General features: G+C 42.2%; 1 protein-coding gene across 9 annotated transcripts in view; it reads right to left on the reverse strand.

The window, feature by feature from the left end:
- The window catches only part of NCOA6 (nuclear receptor coactivator 6), a 96,452-nt gene extending 85,549 nt beyond the window's left edge, over nt 1-10,903 (reverse strand). For all 9 annotated transcript variants that reach the window (XM_055544832.1, XM_055544836.1, XM_055544835.1 and 6 more), the window contains exon 1: nt 10,713-10,903. The gene's annotated coding sequence lies outside the window, so the exon portion shown is untranslated. The remainder of the gene's footprint in view (nt 1-10,712) is intronic.
- Nucleotides 10,904-20,951: the final 10,048 nt, after the last annotated feature.

Raw genomic sequence — 20,951 nt, forward strand, 5'->3', positions numbered from 1 at the left:
GAAAATGGTTCAGAGAAAAATCTAGAGGCAAAAAATAGGATGGAAAATCAGTGATTCTGAAGAAAAGTTTGAAGGAAAAATGAAGAACAACATGATTATAAATCCAAAGAGAGGCTTCTGAATAGAATAGAGACCCTAAAAATGTAGCTGTGTATCAATGCCCACAGGTGACTGACCAAGAGGCTAGTAAAATCCTCGTGTGCTGTGGTGGTGTTTTCTGCCTATGAGGAATTTCTGGACTGTCCTGGTGCAAAGTTACTGGCATGGGCAAATGAGGGAGACTGAGTGTGTTAAGTCACTAACTATTTGTTTATCCAAGTTCACCTGATCACAGAATCTCCCTAAAGCTTGAATTAATTATCCAAAGTCTGAATTAGTTATCCACTGTTTCAAAACTCTGCAAGGGCTATCCTGCTCCCACACACTACCCACTCAGCAACACTCAAATATCTGAGATCTGGTATCTAGGACCTCAATGCATTTACTCTGCCTTCATCTTCTCACAACTCCTCAATACACCAGCAAACCAGACTTCTTTATCTCATTTCCCGAATATTCCTTACAATCTACTATGTCCATCATTCCCTTAGTTCTTCTTTCCTTAACTCAGTTCATTCTAGTTTTACTCTTCCATTTAATTAGCAAATTTTAATTTAATACTTCTGTATCATGCCACCTGTTTTAAGCTGAATCTCATCTCCCCAAAGAGATTTAAAATCCTAACCCTGAGTACCATAGAATGTAACCTGATTTGGAATCACTACAGATGCAATTAGTTAAGATGAGGTAGACCCCCAATCCGATATGACTAGTGCCCTTATAAGAGAGAAATTTGGATACAGAGGCACAAAGGTAGAATGCTATGTGACAACAGAGACAGAAACTGGAGTGAAGTAGCCGCAAACCAAGAAATGTCAAGAATTGATGGAAGCTAGGAAGAGATACGGAGAAGGCAATGGCACCCCACTCCAGTACTCTTGCCTGGAAAATCCCATGGATGGAGGAGCCTGGTAGGCTGCAGTCCATGGGGGTCGCTAAGAGTCGGACACGACTGAGCGACTTCATTTTGACTTTTCACTTTCCTGCATTGGAGAAGGAAATGGCAACCCACTACAGTGTTCTTGCCTGGAGAATCCCAGGGACGGGGGAGCCTGGTGGGCTGCCAGCTATGGGGTCGCACAGAGTCGGACACAACTGAAGCAACTTAGCAGCAGGAAGAGGCAAGGGGAAGAATTCTACTCAAAGTCTCAGAGGGAGCACAGCCCCACTGACACCTTGCATTCAGGTTCTAGCCTCAAGAACTGTGAGAGAATAAATTTTTGTTGTTTTAAGTCACCCAGTTTGTGGCAGTTTGTTATGGCAGCCCTAGGAAACAAATACACCACCTTTTCTATGAAGCGGTCCCTGATTCTTCAAGTAGAAGTAATCTCTCCTGAGTTCCCATAGCACTTACTATTTCATTTAAAACACACTTTCCCCTCTTTTATTTATGTTTACATCACTTCCCCAGATGAATTTGTTTCCTAAAAGGCAGGAGCTAACTAATCAACTGTATACAGACCTCAACAGTGGTAGGTAGTCAGCATATACTGACTTTCATAATTAACTTTTTCTCAACACATAATCATTCTGATTGTAAAACTTCTGAATGAGTTATCCCCATATATACTGAAGAGTTACACAAAACCTTAGATGAAGATTCATTTTCTTTAGGAAGCATTCCTAGATCCAAATGTACTTATATTAATTATATCAATATATATTACACTTAGATATGTGCATGCATGTATATGTACATTCTACTGATGGCTAATATCCACAATGGAAAAGAATGTTATTGATTTGTAATTGATCTAGTCAAATGCTGGTTTACTTAATATCTTCCTACTTTTACTGGTATTTGGCAGTTAACCTGTGTCTTTGAATTTCTCCAAAATGTTTGAATTTTTAAGTCTGTATTTGATAGAAAGAACACAGCCTTACTTCCATGTCACATTTAAATTTATGGCAAGGGACTTAATCTTTTGACCAATTTCCCTGAGTAAAATCCAAAACAGGCATCTGATTCACAAATCTGCAACCAGTTATTCCTTCCTGAGAGAGACTGCAGTCTGGTCTTAAGAAAATATACATAAATGTACTAATATTCAACAGGTTCAATATCAGTAAAGGAGCTGGTTATTGGCAATTTTTGTTGCCTCTCTGTGTATGGGAGAACTTGCAGCTGATTAATGCTAAATACAAACCAAATATCTATTTAAAATATGAATACCCTCTGAATTTGGTGATCATTAATATTATTAAGACTGACGTAGTTTTTCTCCCAGGTTGAGATATACTTGATATACAATATTGTATAGGTTTAAGGCGTACAATGAGATGGATGCAAATATATATTGAGAAATGACTATTATAATAAGGTTAGTTAACATACCATCACCTCACATAATTACCATTTTTTATGTGTATGGTAAAAACATTTAAGATCTATTCTCTTAGCAGCTTTCAAATATATAACACAGTACTATTAATTATAGTCACCATGCTGTACGTCAGACTCCTAGAACTTATTCACCTTGTAAGTTTATACCCGTTGATCAAATCTCCCCATTTCCCCCATCTCCTGGCTCTGACAACCACCATTCTACTCTTTTGTTTCTATGAGTTTGGGTTTTTAACTGACATAGCTAACATTAACTGAGTGTTAATATTCTAGCTGAAACAGAATATACAATTCTTCACAAGTTAAAAAAGAAGCAGTTCTGGCCTTTCACTTTGTAGGCTCTCTATATAAAATATAGTCTATCACCAAATTATAAGGCTGCATTTACTCCCTCCAACAAAACCATAGTATTCCCTTTATGTACACATCTATATATACCTCTAGTCATTTATTAATTAACTCAGCAAATGTCTAATGAGCTCCTAGGCAGCCACCTTAAGTCCTTTTTAGAACAAGGTAAAGTAGAAAAGATTATAAATTTTTAAAAATAAATAAATGTGACAGACAACACAGTAAGTAGACACCAGAGCTGAAGGAAAGGAGAGATATAGTCCCAGCCCTTAAGGAACAACCAATTTGGGGAGGAAGGAAGAGGAAACTACCTCCATCTCTCTCCTTTCTCACCTTGCTGCTCCTGGATTTTATGACCAGGCTTACTTTCCCCATGTACAGATTTCATTATATCACTGCATAGCCAAGCACTTTTGATGACTTCCCATTACTTAATCAATTCTAAACTTCTCAGCCTCGAACTGAAGAGGATTCAAAGCCTTCTACGTATAGTATGCAGAGATTAAGAACACAGGCTTTGGAATTGGACTGCCTAGACTCATTCTCTATCAATTGTTAGTTCTATTTCTCAGTTTCCTTATCTACAAAAAGAGGATTAAAAATTAGTGCCTATCTCACAGGGTTGCTGCGAGGATGAAATGAAATGCCGCTTGTAAAATGCCTGGCACATTATCTGGCAAATGGTATGCATGTGAAAAACGAGAGCTACTACTACTATTATTACTGTTGTTCAATCTCCATTTCCAGCCTCAACTTTAACAACATTCCTGTGACAATCCTGTTCTCCAATCAAACTAGACTCTTTACTATCTCTTAAACACCCATCTCTACATTCATGCTTTCCCTCAGCCTGGAAAAATACTGTCTCATCTTCAAGTTGTAAGATCCTAAACATTTTTGGCAATCCTGCTTAAAAGGTCTTCTCTTTCAGGTACCATCCTCTGATAGCCCAGCTCCATAACACATTATATATACACTCCACATGACACAAATCCTGGCTAAATTTATTCTTGTATTCTGCAGAGTTCTAGACCAGTGTACATGATAGGGTTCAATTTGTTGACAAATAAATAAATGCCTATATTTCCTCTCTGTCATCCAAATAAATGCTCTCTTGGAAAACAGTTCCCTATCACAAGTAAAAAGATCTCTTCTGTAGTATTTCATAAAGCTGGTCAGCTATTTTCTATTACCAATGTGGTAATTTCTAATATAGTATCCAGCACATAGGAGATGCCTAAATATTCAATGATTTGAATTTCATCTCATCTTTTTTAACTTCAATGATCAATTTATTCATTATGACTAAGAATGACTCAATCTTAAAACGGAATTGAGTTTTTACCTGCCCCCAAACTCATCTATGGAGAAGGCAATGGCAACTCACTCCAGTACTCTTGCCTGGAAAATCCCATGGATGGAGGAGCCTGGTAGGTCGAAGTCCATGGGGTCGCTAAGAGTCGGGCACGACTGAGCCACTTTACTTTGACTTTTCACTTTCATGCATTGGAGAAGGAAATGGCAACCCACTCCAGTATTCTTGCCTGGAGAATAACAGGGACAGAGGAACCTAGTGGGCTGCTGTCTATGGGGTCGCACAGAGTCGGACACGACTGAAGCAACTTAGCAGCAGCAGCAGCAAATTCATCTGTCAGTTTCTGGCCATCCTGACAATATCTCGATATGTCCCTTATTAGTTTGGGAGAAGTAATATATAAAACTTTGGTAAAGTCAGAACTAGAAAACCAAATGCCTGTAGGGGATAAAGTAAATGAACAAAACAAGAGAGTACTGAAAACTGCAAAGAACTACAGGGAGGAGTTCCACTCCAGCCGATAGTCTAAGGCAGCAGCTAAAATTAAGCAGCCACCTGGAAGCATCTCCTGAAACACTTAGCATCTCAGCCATTCTCTTTCAATCTGAAAACTGAATAAAATCTACAACTGAGTCGAGCATACTGAGCTTCCACTCTTGCCTAGGAATCATAAATGAACAATAATGTTAAATAATAAATAATAGCTAACATTATTGAGCATTTTCTAGATGCCACTCAGTTCTACATGTTATAAGAATTAGCTTACTTAATCCTCACAACAACTCTATTTTCCTTATTTTAAAGATGAGAAAACCAAGGCACAAAGCGGTTATGCAACGTGTCCAAGGTACACAATTCACAATGGAGCTGGAAACAGGGCCTTCAATAGATTTCACCAAAAAGAGCTCACAATATGAAGACAGAGTACCATTCAATAAATGATGCTGGGATAATTAATTGTACATCAGAAAAAATGAAATGACTCTACCTCACACCACACACACATGTCAATTCCAGATAAGAGATCTAAACATAAAAGGCAAAAAGATAATATAAAGAATAACTTCAAAATCTTGGGAGAGAAAAAGATAAAGTTGATTAAAATTCAAACTTTTTAACAACTTAAAGAGATATAAAAACATTAGCAACAAACCAGGAAATGATATCTGCAATACATATAATCAACAAAAGGATTAATAATCAAAAAACATGAGGAAATCTTTTGAAAAAGACAACCCAATAGAAAAAAAATGACAAAACAGGCCCCAGGAAGGTCTAAACTGTAAAAACCTGGCAAGAACCAGTTGTCACACAGTGGACCCCAAAACAGTAAACCATGGCACCCCTGACCAATATAAAATATTCAAGGATCTATGTCTTGCTGCAGATACACAGAGCATGGGGAATCCAGCCAGAAAGACGGTGCCAAGATGGTTATTCTTCATCACATAGGAACTGGATGGTAGATCAGAAGTTTAATGTCCAACTTTCAGACACACAGATCAGGAACTGACAAATATCTTTGGTAAAGGGCCAGAAAGTAAATATTTTCAATTTTGTGAGCTATATATTCTCTGTCACAACTATTTAACCTGCCATTGCTAGTATGAAAGCAGACAAAAGCAATATGTAAATGAGTGTGCCGATGTTGCAATAAAACTTTATTTACATAAACAGGTGGTGGAACAGATTTGATGCATGGGCCACAGTCTGCCAAGACCTGACATTGATAGTTATGATTTCCCTACTCTAGGAATACTTTCCCAGTCTATTGACACATGATTTTCTTAAGCAATAAACGACATCACACTTGACAGCTCTGCACTGGCTTCCAAAAGTCTATTATTCTACAAAAAAAAACCTTTTTCCTTATTATCTGCAGCAATCCACACTCATTTTCCTTTCACTCCTTTTTTAAACCTCTTTGACTGCCACCCCAAACTAGAAATCTAAAAAATTCCCCTTCTTGCTCATCACTCACAATGTAATTATATCAACACTTGAAAATTCTAACTCTATTCAACGTGCCCAGCTTCTGCCTTGGTTCAGGCCCTCATTCCCTCATTACTTCTTTTCTGCTCTCCAATCCATCCTCCCTCCAAAACACATTCATTTATCTCCTAAAAATTAAACCTCATCGTAACTCCACTCCTTGAAAGCCTTGAATGCCTCTCTAAAAGCCAAGGATTCAGTCCAAATTCCTTAGCAAGGTCCTTCAACCCAGGCTCCAAACAACCTTCGCAGTCTCATCTCCAACCACTCTTTCACACACACACACTATGCTGCAGACACGTTCAATTACATTCCCTGAAAATGTATGTCCTTGCATGAAAGCTCTTCTCTCTTCTGCATCTGGCAAACTCCTTTACCCTTCAGGACACATCTCAAGTCTCACTTATTTCCAAAGCCTTCCCTGATCCTAGAGCAGAGACTTGCCTACCTGTGTCCTAAGAACCTGACAGTTCTCCTTTGGCATTTAACATCCTGAACGGTCACTATTGACATGTTCACTTCTCTAATGGGACTGAATATCCAAAGTGAAAAGACCCTATCCTGCCTTAAAGACCTGTGACTCCTCACAGCCTATCATAATGGATGATATAAATAGATGTCTCAGCGAACAGTAAATGTCTGTTGAATGGAAGACATCCTTTGTGGTTCCTTAACCTGGGATTCACAAATGGGAGTTCACAGACAGAAATCCGGGGGAAGGGGGGGAGGGGCTGTGAACTTGAATAGGAAAAAAATTACTTTATTTTCACTAACTTCTAACTGAAGTTACCATTTTATTCAAATATGAACGTAGGCAGTAAGCCATTCTTGTATTAGCAGATCTGTGATTCTACTACTGTAATCACAGATATCTTTATATCATATTATAGTTATTGCAGATACCTTAAAGAATTATTTATGTTCATTTGATATAATTATCAGACCCATCACTAGATCTAATTTCTTAATTTGCTGATAAAGAAGTATATCTATATTACATCACAATTTGTATATTGCAGTAACTGCATTTCAATACAATTGGTTTCTCTATAACCCCATGTATTTTGTTTTATGCAATTAAAAATATTATTCTGAAAGGGATCCATAAGCTTTGCTAGACTGCCGACAAAGGTCCATCTAGTCAAAGCTATAGTTTTTCCAGTAGTCATGTACAGAGAGAGTTGGACCGAAAGGAAGCCTGAGCACTGAAGAATTGATGCTTTCCAACTGTGGTACTGGAGAAGACTCTTGAGAGTCCCTTTGAGTGCAAGGAGATTAAACCAGTCAATCCTAAAGGAAATCAATCCTGAATATTCATTGGAAAGACTGATGTTGAAGCTCCAATCCTTTGGACACCTAATGCAAAGAGCCAACTCACTGGAAAAGACCCTGATGCTGGGAAAGATTTGAGGGCAGGGGGAGAAGAGGGCGACAGTGGATGAGATGGTTGGATGGCATCATCAACACATTGTACATGAATCTGAGAAACTCTGGGAGATAATGAAGGACAGGGAAGCCTGGAATGCTGCAGTCCATGGGGTGGCAAAGAGATGGATACAACTTAGTGACTGAACAACAACAAAGGGGCCCATGGTACAGACAAGATTAGGCTTTCCTGCATTAGAAAGACCCAAAACAAATGAATCATGTTGCTGAATAAGGATACTGAACATATATTAAAAATATCATTGCTAGGCACTCATCTCACACGCCAGTAAAGTAATGCTCAAAATTCTCCAAGCCAGGCTTCAGCAATATGTGAACCGTGAACTTCCTGATGTTCAAGCTGGTTTTAGAAAAGGCAGAAGAATCAGAGATCAAATTGCCAACGTCCGCTGGATCATGGAAAAAGCAAGAGAGTTCCAGAAAAACATCTATTTCTGCTTTATTGACTATGCCAAAGCCTTTGACTGTGTGGATCACAATCAACTGTGGAAAATTCTTCAAGAGATGGGAATACCAGACCACCTGACCTGCCTCTTGAGAAATTTGTATGCAGGTCAGGAAGTAACAGTTAGATCTGGACGTGGAACAACAGACTGGTTCCAAATGGGAAAAGGAGTACGTCAAGGCTGTATATTGTCACCCTGTTTACTTAACTTATATGCAGAGTACATCATGAGAAACGCTGGACTGGAAGAAACACAAGCTGGAATCAAGATTGCTGGGAGAAATATCAATAACCTCAGATATGCAGATGATACCACCCTCATGGCAGAAAGTGAAGAGGAACTAAAAAGCCTCTTGATGAAAGTGAAAGAGGAGAGTGAAAAAGTTGGCTTAAAGCTCAACATTCAGAAAGCAAAGATCATGGCATCCGGTCCCATCAGTTCATGGGAAATAGATGGGGAAACAGTGGAAACAGTGTCAGACTTTATTTTTGGGGGGCTCCAAAATCACTGCAGATGGTGACTGCAGCCATGAAATTAAAAGACACTTACTCCTTGGAAGGACAGTTATGACCAACCTAGATAGCATATCCAAAAGCAGAGACATTACTTTGCCAACAAACGTTCGTCTAGTTAAGGCTATGGTTTTTCCTGTGGTTATGTATGGATGTGAGAGTTGGACTGTGAAGAAGGCTGAGTGCTGAAGAATTGATGCTTTTGAACTGTGGTGCTGGAGAAGACTTTTGAGAGTCCCTTGGACTGCAAGGAGATCTAACCAGTCCATTCTAAAGGAGATCAGCCCTGGGATTTCTTTGGAAGGAATGATGCTAAAGCTGCAACTCCAGTACTTTGGCCACCTCATGCGAAGAGTTGACTCACTGGAAAAGACTGATGCTGGGAGGGATTGGGGGCAAGACGAGAAGGGGACGACAGAGGATGAGATGGCTGGATGGCATCACTGACTCGATGGACATGAGTCTGAGTGAACTCCGGGAGTTGGTGATGGACAGGGAGGCCTGGCATGCTGTGATTCATGGGGTCACAAAGAGTCGGACACGACTGAGCGATTGATCTGATCTGATGAACATCTTCATAACCTTTTTGTTGAAAGTCTTTTTTGATTATATGGGGGCCCTGGGACAACTCTAACAAAACTGAGAATTCTCTCATAGCCCATGGGGACTTTGAACTCTTCTATCATGATCGAATTTTAATAACAGTCATGATAGAGATCCATTGTTCACTGTTACCTTTTAGGCTTTTTGTGTCCCTTTGCTGTACAGTAAACACCTAGCAAAGAAGCAGCATCTCTTAAGACTCTATATAAAGATAGAAGTCAAAAAGATTCTGAAGATAACTTCTTTGCACAAACAGAAGTACACTAGAAATTATCAAATAGCTAGTTATCTATACTTTTCTCCTATCCCCCTCAGTTTTTGTACTGACAAACTCAACACAAAAAGAACTTACTTAGTAGTTCTTTGATATATGCTGCCATACTTGACTTTTTAATACTTTTCACCCACCTGGCAAATTCCTCTAAGGCAGTTGTGTTGAATAAGGAGGCAACAGGCCTGAGTTCTAGTACTACTTCTGCCATTTACTGGTTAGATCTTGAGAAGTCACCTTTACTTTTCTGTGTCTCAGCTAAAATCACTACATAATCTGAAATCACTACACAAGATCTAAGGCCTTTGCAGTTTTCATACATTTAATCCTTTACAATTCTCACGGCTTCAATAACGCCTTTCTGATGACCTCCCCAGGTGACACTGCTCTTAAAAAACAGTGGGCTGTCCCCTTCCTAGGAAGACACCTTGGGTCACCGCCCACAAACAGCCGGGTCCCTCCTTTTAAAGACACACACACAAACTCCCTAAGTTGATGAAGGCTCTCTCTCTTCTTGCCAACCAGTTCCACTCTGCATTCTTTTGCTGGCCAGCTCCTGCACCCAAACCTCAATCCCCCTTCTCTCTTCATCAAAACCTTACTTTTTCTGTTGCTCTTGCCAATACGGAGTGCAGAATCCTGGGGGCACATATGTCCTCAGTCCCTTGGGAGTTACACGGACTTGCTCCGCAACTCTAACGACTAGACCAGTCTGATATTCGCCTCTGTACCGAAAGGGCCCCCATTTCCAATCAACCCTTTCACCACCACCACCCCGCCCCCCGCAAAGAACTGTCCCAGCCCTGACAGCCTGGGCTCAAATCCCACGCCCCGCCGCGCCCTACCGGCCTGGGGTCCTGAAGACGGACCACGACCTAACCCAGCTCCAGTTCCTGCTCCCCAAGCCCCACGGATCCCGATCCCGATCCCGTTTGGATCCGGCGACCCCGGCCACTACCCCACGTCCGACTCCCTCCAGTTCCTCAGGCCTGGAGCGCCACCCCGTGCAGACCCCGGCCGGCTCAGCACTCCCTCAGCTCCCGGACACCGAGTCCCGCACCCTCCCCACCACTGCTGGGCCCCCAGCAGTCGCCAGCGCCCGCGCCCGCAGGCCCCGGGCCCGCTCCCCAACATGGCGACGGGGACACGAGCGCGGCGGGCGGGCGGGGCGGCTACGGGCCGGGACCGCACAGGGGCCGTGCTCCACGGTCCGCCGGCGCCATTTTTCCGCGCCGGGCCCGGGCGGCGCCTCCTTCCCGCGGAGCCAGCCGGGCCGGCACCGCGGACGCCCGGCGGGCCCACCCCTTACGGGCCCGCGTCGCCGTCAGCTCACCTGAGCGCGGCCCCGGCCCTCCAGGGCGGGCCTCGGAGCACCGGCCCGGGCCGTGCGTGCCCGCGGCCCTCCGTGTGTCTGTCGGTCCGTCCTCGCGTGCGCCCGTCTATCCGGCCGTCGGCGCCCGGCCGCCCGCAGCCCGACCCGGCTGGGCCTCAGGGAGCCGGCGGGGAGGGGGATGGGCCGGACCGGGTCGGGGAGGGAGGGGGAGGGAGGGAGAGAGGGTGGGAGCGCGGGAGAGGGCGGGGCAGGGTGGGGGCGGGGCCTTGGCCACGTGACCAAACGTCCCCGAGAGCGCTGGGCCGAGCGCGCGCCAGCTCGGTTGGGTGCAGATCTCGGAGCCGGGATATGAGATTGTTTGTCTCCTGGAGCTGTAATATTGCCAGTGGCTGCTGCCCCCATCTTGGAGTCACTGCACAGCCGTATGGGAACCCTCTAAGCTGAGTGTTCTTGGGCAAGTCAACTCTCCAGTCCTCAGTTTATGCACCTGAGATATGGATATAGTAATAGTCTTTGCAAAGAGGAAATTAGGGAAAGCATGGAAAGCCCTTGGCACAGTGCCTGATACATAGTATCTAATAATGCTAATGATGATAAAGATCATCTTTAGCCTTTATTACTGATGTCTGCCTGTAAGTCCCATCACTGTAACCCTAGCAGACTCAGTGGGTACAAGAGAGTGTGGCCCTTTCCCCCTCTTCCCAAATGTAGGGAGGCCTCCTGAGCACTGGGCTTGATGCCTGTCCTAAAGGCCTGGATTCAGATCTGGCTTTCGCTCTTGATAACTGTGTAATTTTCCTTTGCCTCAACTTCAACTTCCTCATCTGTGAAATGGGAGTTAAGGGTCTATTACAAGCATCATGTTAGATAGATAAGCAAGGGATTGTTAACTGATTATACAGCTCAGGCATATTGGTCTCATCTAAGAAAAATGAGAGTCATTTCATTCCACCAATATATTTATTGAGCACACACTATGTGCTTGGAGTGCTGCAGTAGCCCTCTAAGGCGAGTCCACATTCTCCCTGGCTCCCCTCCAACCTATTCTCCACCCTGCTGTCAGAGCAATATTTCTAAGTCAAAAATCTGATCATGTCTCTCCTCTATTTAAAACTATTTGATGGTTCATAATGAAGAAGGCAATGGCACCCCACTCCAGTACTCTTGCCTGGAAAATCCCATGGACAGAGGAGCCTGGTAGGCTGCAGACCATGGGGTCGCTAAGAGTCGGACACGACTGAGCGACTTCACTTTCACTTTTCACTTTCATGCATTGGAGAAGGAAACGGCAACCCACTCCAGTATTCTTGCCTGGAGAATCCCAGGGACAGGGGAGCCTGGTGGGCTGCTGTCTGTGGGGTCGCACAGAGGCGGACACAACTGAAGCGACTTAGCAGTAGCAGCAGCAGCAGTGCTCTTATGATAGAGGCCAAATAGATGTCTCACTCTTGCCCTTCCCACATCGCCAGGCTTATCTCCTAGCACTCTTTAACTCTCTCTGGACTGTAAGTACATTGATCTTCACATTCTGTACTTCCTTCCTTCTTAGGATCCTTGCACGTGCTGATCGGTCCATCTGGTGTGCTCCCCCTCCTCATTAGATAATTTGTCAGCCTTCAGATCCCTGCTCAAACATCACTACCCCCAAGGACACCTTCTCTGAGGATTCTTTAGGCAAGTTCTCTTGCTTGTCCTCAATAGGACTTATTAGGTTGTTTATCACCTGTCTTCTCGAGGCTGTGGACCTCATTAGGAGGGAGAGTTTATCCATCTTGTTTACCACCGTTTTCTCAGCACGTAGTACAGGGCCTGGCACAGAGCATATGTCCAGTAAATATTTGTTGTGTGTGAATCCTGAGAATGGTGGTTGGACCCTAAAGGGCAGAGAAAAATAAAAGAGAACCACAGGCAGCCAAAAGGGCACCTTGGACACTTGAGCCCAAGAAATTAACACCAAGAGGGTTTACAAGAGCCTGGAAAAAAATGTTTAAGCTTTTTATTCTTTTAGAAAATGGAGTATGATTTACATACAGGAAAATGCAAACATCTTAAGTGTACACCTGATACATTTTTACCTGTATTCCTGTTTACCACCACAGTTATCATTTTAATTTCAAAAAGTTAAATATAGAATTACCATCTGATCCAGAAATACTACTTCTGGATATTTACCCCAACAAAGTAGAAGCAGGGACTTAAACAGATATTTGTACACTCATGTTCACAGCAGCATTATTCACATAGCCAAAAGGTAGAAGCAGGCTGTATATCTGTCAGATGAATGGATAAACAAAATGCAGCATATACATACAATGTAACATTAACCTTAAAAAGGAAGGAAATTTCGGCACATCCTATAACATTGCAGACTTTGAAGACATTATTCTAAGTAAAATAAGTCAGTCACAAAAGATCAACTGCTATGTGATTCTTCATACGAGGGTCCTGAAAAAGAAAGCTGAAACTGTTGGTGGCTCAGTCGTGTTCGGCTCTTTGTAGCCTTCCAGGCTCCTCTGTCCATGGGATTTCCCAGCAAGAATATTGGAGTGGGTTGCCATTTCCTTCTCCAGGGGATCTTTCTGACCCAGGAATCAAACCCGGGTCTCCTGCATCTCAGGCAGATTCTTCACTGACTGAGCTACGAGGGAAGCCCCTATTAGCTGTGTGACTTCAGGTAAATCTGGAGTTCTTATCTTAAGGATGATACAACTTGGACCAAAAGGAGAAAAATGACTCGTCCCACAGGGTCCGAAGTATTTTTTCCCTTTGTTTTTAAATCCTTACATGGTTTTTGTTCCCAAAAGACTATAAACTCTATTTTTGTAGTATCATAGCCTGTAATATAACTTAACATTTTTGTGCTACAATTGCCTCATCTGTAAGGTGCAGATAATAAGGGTACCTTACAGGATCAGACGCTAAAGAATCTGCCTGCAATGCAGGAGACCCAGGTTCAGTCCCTGGGTGGGGAAGATCCCTTGGAGAAAGCAACGGCTACCTGCTCCAGTATTCTTGCCTGGAGAATCCCACGAACAGAGAAGCCTGGTGGGCTACAGTCCATGGGCTCGCAAAGAGTCGGACACAACTGAGTGACTTTCAGTTCAGTCCAGTTCATTCGCTCAGTCGTGTCTGACTCTTTGCGACCCCATGGACTGCACCATGCCAGGCTTCCCTGTCCATCACCAACCCCCGGAGCTTACTCAAACTTGTGTCCATAGGGTTGGTGATGCCATCCAACCATCTCATCCTCTGTCATCTCCTTCTCCTCTTGCCTTCAATCTTTCCCAGCATCAGGGTCTTTTCCAATGAGTCAGTTCTCACATCAGGTGGCCAAAGTATAGGAGTTTCAGCTTCAGCATCAGTCCTTCCAATGAATATTCAGGACTGATTCCTTTTAGGATGAACTAGTTGGATCTCTTTGCAGTCCAAGGGACTCTCAAGAGTCTTCTCCAACACCACAGTTCAAAAGCATCACTTCACTTCCACTTCACTTCAAAATGAATTAGTAGATACAAAATGTTTAGAAGAGTGACTAGCACTTATGATAGCCTCAATAAGCAACAGACTACCTGAGGCCTCTGAAGAGGTTATCAGGCTGTTTCATAGAATTCTTTGAGCAAGAAAAGCAGTCCTGAGACATCCAGGACCGTTCTGGATTCAGATTTAGATAAAGAGAAAGTGTTAGATGCTCTGCTGCTGCTGCTGCTAAGTCGCTTCAGTCATGTCCGACTCTGTGCGACCCCATAGACGGCAGCCCACAAGGCTCCACCGTCCCTGGGATTCTCCAGGCAAGAACACTGGAGTGGGTTGCCATTTCCTTCTCCAATGCATGAAAGTGAAAAAATAAAGTGAAGTCGCTCAGTCGTGTCTGACTCCTATCAACCCCATGGACTGCAGCCCACTAGGCCCCTCTGTCCATGGGATTTTCCAGGCAAGAGTAGTGGAGTGGGTTGCCATTACCTTCTCAGTCGTATGCAATTCTTTGTGACCCACGGACTGTATGTTGGCTGCCAGGCTCCTCTGTCCATGGAATTCCAGCCAAGAATACTGAAGTGGATTGCCATTTCCTTTTCCAGGGGATCTTCCTGACCCAGGGATCAAAACTGGGTCTCCTGCACTGCAGACAGATTCTTTACTGTTTGATCCACCAAGGAAGTCCAATAGATAAAGAGAAAGCAAATCAATTATTCTTTGAGGTGAACAATTTGGCTTTTTTTTAAATTGGAGGATAGTTGTTTTACAATGTTGTTTTAGTTTCTGCTGTACAACTACATGAATCAGCTATAAGTATACATATCTGCCCTCCCTTTTGAGCCTCCCTCCCACCCCACCATCCCACCCATCTAGGTCATCACTCATCACAGAGCCGGGAGCTGAGCTCTCTTTGTTATACAGCAGCTTCCCACCAGGTATCTATTTTACACTTTGTAGTGTGTATATGTCAGTGCTAATCTCTCAGTTTGTCCCATTCTCTCCTTCCCACTCTGTGACCACAAGTCTGTTCTTTACGTCTGCATCTCTATTTTTGCCCTACAAATAAGTTTATCAGTACCATTTTATTAGATTCCATATATATGTGTTAGGGCTTCCCTCGTAGCTCAGTCGGTCAAGAATCTGCCTGCAATGCAGGAGACTTGGGTTCAGTTCCTGGGTCGGAAAGGTACCCTGGAGAAGGAAATGGCAACCCACTTCAGTATTCTTGCCTGGAGAATTCCATGGACAGAGGAGCCCGGTAGGCTACATAGTCCATGCAGTCGCAAGGGTCGAACACAACTTAGCGACCAAACCACAACCACCACGTATATATGTGTTAATGTAGGATATTTGTTTTTCTCTTTCTGACTTACTTTGATCTGCATTTTTTGAACATCTATTTTCATGTTTGTCCAATGGGCTTAAGCTTTGCAGTGGTAAGACTGATAGTGAACACTAGAACCATGTCTTTAAGAACAACATCAAACAGAAAAAAAAAAGACTAAAACCTACTAGAGAGCATCAACATGCTACTGTCTGTGGGATTCATCACGATGGTGCCAAATGGCAAGGTTATCACATTTGGTTAGGCAAGTTGTGTCTTACTGGAGGACATCACATGTAAGTGGATGCCACTCACTGGTTCACACTGTAATGTATACCTTTATTGTGGTAATTTACCAGTAGATGGCAGTAACGTGCCTTATTATTACAAAATCAGTTCGGTTTTCAGACAATAGGAAATAAAGTGTCTTGAAGAGGGATAAAAATTTTGAAAAATAGAATACACAATCAAAAAAATGAAAGAGTATCAAGAAGATACCAAAAAAAAAGGAGAAATATTCTAGGACTTATAAAACCTGATTTCAAAAATATTCTGAAAATTGTAAACATTATATTTGCATATAACATAAAGACGTGAAAATACACAACTCATAAGTGTAAAGCCTGATGATTTTTCACAAAATGAACACACATGTCCAATTCAGTTCAGTTCAGTTGCTCAGTCGTGTCCTACTCTTTGCAACACCATGGACTGCAGCATGCCAGGCCTCCCTATCGATCACCAACTCCTGGAGTTTACCCAAACTCTTATCCATTGAGTCGGTGATGCCATCCAACCACCTCCATCCTCTGTTGTCCCCTTCTCCTCCCGCCTTCAATCTTTCCAAGCATCAGGGTCTTTTCCAATGAGTCAGTTCTATGCATCAGGTGGCCAAAGTATTGGAGTTTCAGCTTCAACATCAGTCCTTCCAGTGAACACTCAGGACTGATCTCCTTGAGGATGGACTGGTTGGATCTCCTTGCTGTCCAGGGGACTCTCAAAAGTCTTCTTCAACACTGCAATTCAAAAGCATCAATTCTTCAGTGCTCGGCTTTCTTTATAGTCCAACTCTCACATCCATACATGACTACTGGAAAAACCATAGCTTTGATTAGACGGACCTTTGTTGGCAAAGTAATGTCTCTGCTTTTTAATATGCTGTCTAGATTGGTCATTACTTTCCTTCCAAGGAGTAAGTGTCTTTTAATTTCATGGGGGCAGTCACCATCTGCAGTGATTTTGGAGCCCCCCAAAATAAAGTCTGCCACTGTTTCCACCGTTTCCCGATCTATTTCTCATGAAGTGATGGGACCGGATGTCCAACTAACATCGAAATCAAGAAACAGAACATTCAAGCCCCACAAAAGCTCGTTCGTTCTCCTTTTCCACACCTCTGAGGGTAAACAGTATTCTGAATTTTAACTTCATAGATTAGGTTTATCACGTATTAAATTTTATGTAAATGGAAGCATATAAAATGTGCTCTTTTGAGTCTGCCTTCTTTTGCTCAATTTTGTGTTTTTGAGATTCTTCTATATTGTTGCAGGTAGTTGTAGTTGGTTCCATTTCATTGCTACATACAGTTCCTAATTTTAATTTGTCACAATTTAGCCATTCTACTGATGATGAGCATTTCAGTTTTCACTGTAGGTCAACTTTTAATAGTACTACTATGAACCTTCTTGCCTATGTATTTGAGTAAACACATGTATAATTTTTGCTAGATTTATACCTAGGATTATGATTGCTCGGTCCAGGAGAAATATCAGTTACCTCAGATATGCAGATGACATCATCCTTATAGCAGAAAGCGAAGAGGAACTAAAGAGCCTCTTGATGAAAATGAAAGTGGAGAGTGAAATAACTGGCTTAAAACTCAATGCTCAAAAAATGAAGATCATGGCATCCGGTCCCGTCACTTCATGGCAAATAGATGGAAAAACAATGGAAACAGTGACAGACTTTTCTTGGGCTCCAAAATCACTGCAGATAGTGACTGCAGCCATGAAATTAAAAGACGCTTGCTCCTTGGAAGGAAAGCTGTGACAGACCTAGACAGCATATTAAAAAGCAGACATTACTTTGCTGACAAAGGTCTGTCTAGTCAAAGCTATTGTTTTTCCAGTAGTCATGTATGCATGTGATAGTTGGGCCATAAAGAAAGCTAACCACCAAAGAATTGAAGCTTTTGAACTGTGGTGTTGGAGAAGACTCTTGAGAGTCCCTAGGACTGCATGGAGGTCAAACCAGTCAATCCTAAAGGAAATCAGTCCTGAAAATTCATTGGAAGGACTGATGCTGAAGCTGAAACGCCAGTACTTTGGCCATCTGATGTGAAGAACTGACTCATTGGAAATGAGTCTGATGCTGGAAAGGATTGAAGGCAAGAGGAGAAGGGGACGACAGAGGATAAGATGGTTGGATGGCATCACCGACGCTATGGACATGAGTTTGAGTACGCTCTGGGAGTTGGTGATAGACGGGGAAGCCTGGCATGGTGCAGTCCATGGGGTCGCAAAGAGTCAGACACGACTGAGTGACTGAATTGAAGTGAACTGAACCAGGTCTTAGTTATAGCATGTGGGATCTAGTTCCCTGTGAGGTGAAAAGTCGCTCAGTTGTGTTCAACTCTTTGACTCCATGGACTATACAGTTCATGGAATTCTCCAGGCCAGGATACTGGAGTGGGTAGCCTTTCCCTTCTCCAGGGGATCTTCCCAACCCAGGGATCAAACCGGGGTCTCCTGCATTGCAGGCGGATTCTTTACCAACTGAGCTATCAGGGAAGCTGCTAGTTCCCTGACCAGGGATCAAACCCAAGCCCTCTGCACTGGGAGCACAGAATCTTAGCTACTGAACCACCAGGGAAGTCCCCTTTATCAGGTATTTGGTTGCAAACATCTTTCATTTTGGGGGTTGTCTTTTCACTCTCTTGATAGTGTCCTTTGATGGGCAAAAATTTTAAATTTTGATGCAGTTTAGTTTACCTCCTTTTTTCTTCCATTGTTTGTGCTTTTGTTTGTCATAGATCCAAAGTCATGAAGATTTACTTCAGTGTTTCTTTCTAAGAGTTTTATAGTTTTAGGTCTTACATTTAGCTCTTTGATACACTATGAGTTATTTTATGTATATGATGTGAGTTAAGGGTCAAACTTCATTCTTTTGTCAGTCAATATTTAGTTGTATTAGCATAGTTTGTTGAAGAGCCTATTCTTTTTCCATTGAATGATCTCGGCATCCTTGTGAAAAGTCAAGATAGATTGATCATGGGTAGATGGGTTTATTTCTGAACTCTCAATTCTATTCCATTGATATATTCATCCTCCTAACAGTAGCACAGTGTTTTGATTCCTGTAACTTTGTCGTATAGTAAGTTTTGAAGTCAGGAAGCTTCGTATCTTAACTAAGATATGAAGGAAATACCTAAAATACCCAACTTAAGAAGCAAATGGGTATATCCTGGAGTTATTTTAGGTTGGAGAGAATATCTTAAAAATTGTTTAAATTTCCAAGTTTATTTTTTCTTTATTTCATAGTCAGCTAAAGTTAGCTTCTCAGTATGAGGTAAATTTATGCTTTCTATTTTGAACTGTGGCGTTGGAGAAGACTGTTGAGAGTCCCTTGGACTGCAAGATCCAACCAGTCCATGCTAAAGGAGATCAGTCCTGGGTGTTCATTGGAAGGACTGATTTTGAAGCTGAAACTCCAATACTTTGGCCACCTGATGCATAGAACTGACTCATTGGAAAAGACCCCGATGATGGGAAAGATTGAGGGCAGGAGGAGAAGGGGACGACAGAGGATGAGATGGTTGGATGGCATCACCGACTCCATGGACATGAGTTTGAGCAAGCTCCGGGAGTTGGTGATGGACAGGGAGGCCTGGCGTGCTGTAGTTCATGGGGTTGCAAAGAGTCGGACATGACTGAGCGACTGAACTGAACTGATGGTAGATCAAGAGAGTAAAACCTGAATAAAGTAAAAATAATTAAGAAAATAATGTCCAGGCAAACCTTGTCTGTCTTCCTCATCAGTGTTCCCAGTGCATCAGGAAGTGTATGGCACAGAGTAGACACTTAAGAAAATATTCATGAAGTAAAATATGATATTTCATATACTGAGTGAGGAAGCAGACTTTCCAAGATATCAGAATCTTGCTTTGATAAATAAGAATTTTTCCACTTGACAAATCTTTTATTCAAAGCTGTCCTATCATTATTTGTATATTTAAGAAATAAAATGACCCCAAGATGCCCATGTAACCCCTCAAAACCTGCTGCATGGAAGGTCCTGTAACATCAACGTAGGAGAGTTGGTATGACCACAGGTGTTACTCAAGCATTTAAAGATATCAGGACAAGGATAATCAAAGCTTCATTGGAAACCACCCAAATATCCATCAATAGGAAACCAGTTAAAATGTTTAATGAACTATGATGAATCATTATAAATTATCAGGTAAATCTATATATCTTGATATTGACATGAAAAAATGTCCATGTTATATAGGTAAGTGGAAAAAAAAAAAAAGATGTTGTAGACACTGCGACTTACATAATCCCATTTTTACTTTTAAAAAGAACAGTGAGGGACTTCCCTGGTGGCCAGTGGTTAAGACTTCAAGCTCCCAATGCAGGGGGCCCAGTTTGATCTCTCATCAGGGAACTAAGACCCAACGCAGCCAAATAAATAAAACATTATTTAAAAAATAAATAAATAGAATGATGATGTATGTGATAGCTACAGAAAAAAGTAGTTGGAGGAATATGTGAGATTTTTGGAGGAGTTGGAGGAATATGTGAGGAACAGTGAGATTATTGAAAAGTTGAGATTTTGAGGGCATGGATCATTTATATGCTTATGAAATGTTTGATATTTGAATGACTGGTATATCTGTGATCAGATAAAGTAATAAAGTTTTTTTCAGAGAAGAGAGGGACATGATCTTTAGAGTCAAACAAACTGCTTTTATATCACAGATCTGCCAGCTATCAGCTGGGTGACCTTGGACAAGTTATTTCATGTCTCTGAACCACAATTTTCGTATACGATAAAATGGAGAAATTAGTATCAGCCTCATAAGAATGTTGTGCTGACCTTAACAGTTTCATCACATACTTTCATTTTCTCAGTATATTCTAGAATAGAGGTTGACAAACTATTGTCCTTAGGCCAAATTGGACCCTGTTTTTCTAAAATAAAGTTTTATGGACTACAGCCACAGCCATCTGTTTACCTATTGTCTATGCCTGCTTTTGCACTGTAACAGCAAAGATGAGTAATTACTATAAGGACCAGATGGCTTGAAAGACTGAAATATTCATATCTGGCCCTTTGCGGAAAAAGTCTGCTGACTGATCCCTGCTCTAGGAAGAGTACACTGGTATTCTTTCACCTCTTCACCATGGGATGTTTGCATTTACTGCTCTCTTTGTCTAAAA

This window comes from Bubalus kerabau, chromosome 13 (genome assembly GCF_029407905.1).
Source record: "Bubalus kerabau isolate K-KA32 ecotype Philippines breed swamp buffalo chromosome 13, PCC_UOA_SB_1v2, whole genome shotgun sequence".
Taxonomy (NCBI): domain Eukaryota; kingdom Metazoa; phylum Chordata; class Mammalia; order Artiodactyla; family Bovidae; genus Bubalus; species Bubalus kerabau.